We start from the raw sequence: 7,091 nt of genomic DNA, 5'->3' as shown, positions 1-7,091 counted from the left end.
AATCATCTTCTGAGCACCTGCCCATTTGAACCTCATACTCCTAGTGGTAACCACTATCCTCTTAGGTGGATTATTTATTCTTTTGTTTTTCCTTATATAGTATCACCCATACATGTATCCCTACAATGCATTCTTTAATTTTGAAAATTTCAGTAGTAAGCATACGATAACTGTGTAAAGAAAGGGAATTTTACCACCGTTAAAAGAAGGCTCCCAGGAGACAATATGTTAAGCAGATTGTCTTAAGATTTTATTGGATTGGATTTTATTTATTTATTTATTTATACAATTTTTTTTTTTTTTTTTTGCAGTTTTTGGCCGGGTTTGAGTTTGAACCCGCCACCTCCAGCCTATGGGGTCCGTGCCCTACTCCTTTGAGCCACAGGCACCACCCTATTTATACAATTTTTTAAGGTGGCTGTGGGAGGCGAGGGTGGCAGCACTCAACCCCCCTGCTGGCCCCGCATCTGCAAGATTTTATTTTAGTAGCTTTTCATTTCTCATGTGAAGTTTTAGTAATTTAATCACCCTTAAACACTCTGTATTCATAATACTGCATTAAGCTTTTTCCCTACTCTTTAGCTGAAACTGTTCTCAGAAAGATCTTTAGTAATTTTATGATTGCCTAGTCTGCAGAATTCTTTAGTTTCTCATTTTACTGGATGTTTGGATGAAAATTTCTTACACTTATTTTGTAGTTTTTAGAAATCCTCCTGAGTTTCTTCATCCCCGTCCTTGTTATTGTACTTCTACTCTATTATGATTTTCTCTGTAATATATTTTTAATCCTGAAGATTGTTTTTCTTAGGTGCGAGAATGTTGTTTGCCTTCTTTAACAATATCTCTAGTTCTAGTTCCTATGACGCATGACTTGTATATTCACTGCTTATTAAGTGACCAAATTTTCTTCTCAGGAGGCAGGCCTTTGTCACTCTTTTTATTTAAATTTTAAATTTGAGACAGAGTCTTGCTCTGTGGCTGGGGCTAGAGTACGGGGATGTCATTGTAGCTCACTGCAACCTTAAACTCCTGGGCCCAGGTGATTCTGCTGCCTCAGCTTCTCAAGTAGCTTGGACCACAAGGTGTGCATCACCATGCCTGGCTAAGTTTTCTTTTCTTTCTTTTCTTTTTTCTTTTTTTTTTTTTTTGAGACAGAGCCTCAAGCTATTGCCCTGGATAGAGTGCTGTGGCATCACAGCTCATAACAACCTCCAACTTCTGGGCTTAAGCGATTCTCTTGCCTGAGCCTCCTGAGTAGCTGGGACTACAGGCACCCGCCACAACACCCAGCTATTTTTTGGTTGTACTTGTCATTGTTTGATAGGCCTGGGCTGGATTTGAACCCGCCAGCTCTGGTGTATATGGCTGGTGCCTTGGCCTCTTGAGCTACAGGTGCCACTCTGGCTAAGTTTTCTAATTTTTTTTTTTGTAAAGATGGGGGTCTCACTCTTGCTCAGTCTGAACTCAAACTCCTGAGTTTAGTGAAGCTCCTGCCTCGGCCTCCCAGAGTGCTAGGATTGTTAAGTGTGAGCCACTGTGCCTGGCCCTTCCTCCTTTTTACTCCTTGGATCTGCTTGGTTTATATACGCTTGATTCCTAACAACAGTATTCCTCATCTCTCCTTTTCGTTTTTATCTTACCACTTCCCTAGCTAACCCCAAACATGTCTCACTGAACTATTGCAATAGTCTTTTTTTTTTTTTTTTTATGGCGACAGAGTCTCACTTTTGTCATTCTCAGTAGAGTGCTATGGCATCATAGCTCACACCTCCAGCTCTTGAGCTCAAGTGATTCCTTTGCCTCAGTCTCCTGAGTAGATGGGACTATAGGCGTCTGCTACAAGGCTCAGCAATTTTTTTTTAGAGACAGGGTCTTGCTCTTGCTCAGGCTGGTTTTAAACCTGTGAGATCACGGTAATCCACCTGCCTCGGCCTCCCAGAGTGCTAGGAGTACAGGCATGAGCCAACATGCCTGGCCGACAATAGTCTTTTAGTTGGTAGCTTTCCTTTAATCTGTCCTATATTCTGCTGCCAGAGTGGTATTTCAGAAGAGCAGCTATGGTCTCTTTCTCCCCATTCTTTTATCTTCTTCCTTGTGCTGTGTCACTGACTTCCTATGGGCTCATAGCAGTGTATTTCTCATCCTGCATTCCATTGGCCAGATAAGGGCTCTCTGGACTCCTTAAATTGTCAGTTTTTTGTATATGTGCAGTAGGGGAAGAGGGTATTAGGATCCTCAAGAGGTTCTATGTTCTTAAATCCAACACTAGCTTATAAGACAAAATTCATTTCTGATCAGGCCATTTCCTCTTTTTTTTAGCCTTTGTCTTTCCTGGCTATTATCATTGTATCATATGCCTTAGCCATTTTGAAGTGTTTGTTTTTGAGTAGCTTCTTGAGTAGCTGAGATAGTCTCACTATGTTGCTCTTGGTAGAGTACTGTGGTGTCACAGCTCACAGCAACCTCAGACTCTTGGGCTTAAGTGATTGTCTTGCCTCAGCCTCCCAAGTAGCTGGAACTGCAGGCACCCACCATAACACCTGGCCATTTTTTGGTTGTAGTTGTCGTTGTTTGGCTGGATTTGAACCCGCCAGCTCCCATGTGTGTGGCTGGTGCCCTAGCTGCTGAGCTACAGGCGCCAAGCCCATTTTGAAATTTTTGTACCGTATCCTCAAGAAGCAATATAACTTAGTGGTTAAAAGTGAAGTCTTGGAGCCAGAGTGCTGGGTTTAAATCCCTGCTCTGTCACTAATTGTATGACTTTGGCAAAAAACTGTGCCTCAGTTTTCTCATCTGTATAAGGAATGATGTGGGAGGTGAAAATAATATTAGTACCTTTTTGGGTTGGAAGTTAATAAATGAGCTAATACAGGTAAAGAAAATTGAATAGTACTTTGCTTGTAAGTGTAAGTTCTTAATTACCATCATCACTTCTACTCCCTTATCTAGACACTTTTACTAGGAGTGTTCACCCCAGCTGACACTTTGTCTGCTGGTGGGCTTTTTCTCCTCTTTGAAGATTCAGACCAAACATTAGCTACTCTAAAATCTTTTCTGCCCTTTAGAATTTCTTCTTGGTAGAACTGTTCTTTGTGCTTCTATTAGACTCTCCAAGCTTTATTATATTTGTTTGCTTGTCTCCTTACCCGGAATGAACTTTTTAGTCTTTTTATTTCTACATGCCAATGCAAAGTTCTAATTGCAATAGAAGAATTGAGGTTGTATATGAATTTTTAGTTAGTAAGGAATTTGGCAAAGGAAGGAAAAGAAGGTATCTTTAAAGAAAAAAAAAAAAAAGGCTGAGCATGGTGGCCCATGCCTATAATTCTAGTACTCTTGGGATGCCGAGACTGGAGGATTGCTTGAGCTCAGGAGTTCAGGGACCAGCCTGAGCAAGAGTGAGACCTGTCTCTACTAAAAATAGAAAAAAATTAATTGGGTTTGGTGTTGTGTGCCTATAGTCCCAGCTACTTGGGAGACTGAGGCAGGAGGATTGCTTGAGCCCAGGAGTTGGAGGTTGCAGTAAGCTTTGATGATGCCACTGCACTCTAGCCTGGGGGCAAAGTGAGACACTATCCCCCCCTAAAAAATATAAGACCCAGACTATAGTCTCAGGGTCTTGGCCAGGAACAAAGAGTATCCTCTAATTAGGCAGAGGAAAATTTAGTAAAGGAGCTATTTTCAAAGAGTAGTATATTGTGTGTGCTATTATGAATAGAACATAGGAAGCCACAAGGAATAATGATATACTTTGGGTCTACTGAAAGCAGAGGAGGGGAGGAAGTAGATATTAGAACCTGGAAAAAAAAAAAAACTATATGGAGAGGGCAGTCAGAATGGGATGCAACTAGTCAAGGTAATTTTGCAGGGAAGGTGTCTGGAAAATAAGTATCTTGACCTTCTCTTGTTTCTCCCTCCAAATCCCATTTCCCAGTTACCTAGGAAACAGCAGGGGACTTGCTAATGGAAGTTAGTCTTCCAATGAACAGGGCAATGATAAAAATTTAGAAAGGATTTGGAGAAGCAAGGTATCTAGCACATAGGATTTTAGTTAGTAGCCAGATCTAAGTAGCTAGTAGGAAGAAAGAAACATCCAGTAACAACAGTGTCTGCAATAGTATAAACAAAATAGTTTCTGATGAGAAACACCAGAAATAATACTGAAGAGTGACTTTTTCCTGTAGGTCCTCAGGAGAAGTAACAAATACAGTAAATACTATTTTCCCTGTGATAAATACAACACAAGCCCCGTAGGGCTATACTTTAAAGAACTTCAGTGTAGGTTGTCATAATGCCTTATTAAAATTAATATAAAGCTTTTCTTTAGGGTTTTTTTCTCAGATATTCTAGCTTAATTTAACTGGTGGTAGAATGGACAGGATTTATACATTCAGACCCTTATCTGTGAAGATAATTTCTAGTAGCAAAGCTTTTACATTTTTTTCATGCAACTCTGTTTTGAAGACATCTAATAGCTAATTTTTGGATAAACATTTCAGTTTAGAGAATTTAATGTCAATCCCTGTAGAGCAGACATAGTCTATATTACTGATTAAGAGTAGGTTTATATAGGCTGGGTCAGGTGGCTCGTGCCTGTAATCTTAGCACTCTGGGAGGAGTTTGAGACCAGACTGAGCATGGGTGAGCCCCCATCAGTACTAAAAACAGAAAAATTAGCCTGGCTTTGTGGCAGGCATTTGTAGTCTTAGCTGTTCAGGGGGCTGAGGCAGAAGGATTGCTTGAATCTAGGAGTTTGAGATTGCTGTGAGCTAGGCTGATGCCATGACACTCTAGCCTGGGCAACAGAAAGAGACTCTGTCCTTACCCCAAAAGAAAAAGTAGGTTTATATACTTAATAGTTAGCTGAGCAGGGTTTGGCATCATCTCATAAAAATCATTGCTTTAATAGACAATTGTGATCTTGCCTCTGTAGCAGGGTAGGCCAAGGGTCCACTCCACCTCAAAAGTAGAGCTTATGTTTTCTCAAAACACATTTTACAATATTCCTCATAACTACAAATGGGTGATTTAAAGTCTGACTTGAATAGAGCATGGCTATGGGAATTCTTAAGGCAGTATTTACATGTACTTATATAAGTAGTTTTTAAAAATTGCAAAATAGGCCAGGCTTAGAGACCCACACTTGGAATCCTAGTACTTGGAGAGGTAAAGGGGAAGGATCTGAGAACCCAGATAGGAGTATCACTTGAGATCAGGAGTTTGTGGCCAAACTGAGCAACAACAGACCTCATCCCTACAATATAGTTTTTAAAGATTAGCCAGCTGTGGTAGTGTACATCTGTAGTCCTAGCTCTTCAGGAGGCTGAGGCAAGAGAATTGCTTGAGCTCAGGAGTTTGAGGTTGCAGTGAACTGTGATGACATCACTGCACTCTAGCTTGGGCAACACAGTGAGACGCTCTCTCCAAAAAAAACCCCAAAACTGTAATTCTGTAGGTGATTTCATAAATTCCATATACATTTATTGTACCTTCTGTAGTGCAGATACAATAAAATAGTCTGCATGTTATTGAATATACAAGGATAGATAAAACAAACGTAATCCTTTTTTCATTCATCCGGCCATCAGCAGTTTAACTTTTAGTTGAGTCATCGAAAAGAAACTGGTACCAGTGTTTCCATTCAGGTTATTCAGGGTAGGATGGTGAATATTGGGGGATAGTTGGCAAAATTATGGTATGAAGTAGTTTCTCAAATAATTAGAGATAACAGTGTTAGTTGTTTTAATAAGTATTTTTATTTCATAACAAAATTCTGCTTCTGACATAAGACTGTGTATCTTTTTGTTTTCTTACAGCTAGTATAGTGTGGGCGGGGAGGGAAGGATTGAATGTAATTATGAAGATAACAGAACACATTTCTATTTTATCTTCTTTGGAAATTTATTTGGTCTTTTTGCAGGTTGTGCCTATTAATCTTGACTCTTTGTAAACATTATAACTAGCTATCACTGAGGTCCTACAGTTTAGTTAAAATATAGCACTTCAAAAAGAAAAAAGAAATGAAAGTTGCAAGTAGTCTTTTGTCCTAGTGAATTTCTCTCCAAGTTGTTAAACATTTGAAGTGGCTGAATAACTGTTAAGGAAGAGGTACAAGTAAAAAGTAAAATGTTCATTTTTAAACAAATTTGTATTTATATATTCTGGATAATAATCCTTTGTTAACTGCATTGCACTTTTTCTTTTTCTTTTTTTTTAAGACAGAACCTCATTCTTTTGTCCAGGCTAGAGTGCCATGGTATTAGCCTAGCTTACAGCAGCCTCAAACTCCTGGGTTCAAGCAATCCTCCTGCCTCAGTCTCTGGAGTATCTGGGACTATAGGAGCCCACTATAACACCTGGCTGATTTACTCTATTTTTAGTAGAGATAGGATCTCTCTCACTTTTGCTCAGTCTTTGGCTACTCTGGTTATGGTGTGTTTTGACATGTAAAAGTATTATTTATTATATTTTACATGTGTATATATTTATGGTTCTTTTGTGTCATCTTTGAGAAATCCTTTCTTTATCAAGGTTATGAAAGTTATTTTCTTATTAAGCATTTAAAAGTTGTGTTTTCCATATTTATTTGGGATATATAATGTGAAGTAGGAATATTTTTCCCTTCTGATTAACCGTATGTCTTGGTTCATTGTTCATTGATTCAGAGTCCGTTCTTTCCCCACTGTTTCATCATGCCACTTTTGTCTTACAGATCTCTGCATTCTCGTCTTTGGTCCATTGTTTATTCCCTTAGAAATATAGTCTGCCTTTCCATTTTAAAAAAGTGTATTAAATGTTCATTTAGAGTATGTGTACGGTGGTGCCTGTGGCTCAGAGGAGTAGGGCATTAGCCCCATAAACCAGAGGTGGTGGGTTCAAACCCAGCCTCGGCCAAAAACTGCAAAAAAAAAAAAAGAGTATGTATAGCTGTTTTTATTGTATCTTTTCCTAGTAAAACCTTACAGTTTATGTTGCTATAACAATGAGGCCTTTTTCTGTTTTTTAATTTTAATTGCTTATCACTAGTAAGGATAAATATTGTGTATTTATTTTTATGTTAATCCCTCTTAAAGTTTTATGTTTTTCTTTTT

The 7,091-nt window shown here is 38.9% G+C and overlaps 1 protein-coding gene across 5 annotated transcripts in view; it reads left to right on the top strand.

Annotated features, from left to right (window-relative positions):
* Positions 1-7,091, top strand: part of RNF138 (ring finger protein 138) — a 30,277-nt gene that overhangs the window by 11,355 nt on the left and 11,831 nt on the right. The window lies entirely within an intron of this gene.

This window comes from Otolemur garnettii, unplaced genomic scaffold (genome assembly GCF_000181295.1).
Source record: "Otolemur garnettii isolate 467f Iridium unplaced genomic scaffold, OtoGar3 scaffold00012, whole genome shotgun sequence".
Lineage (NCBI taxonomy): Eukaryota > Metazoa > Chordata > Mammalia > Primates > Galagidae > Otolemur > Otolemur garnettii.
Note: the sequence above shows the minus strand (reverse complement) of the source record. Positions and strands in the feature narration are given on the sequence as shown.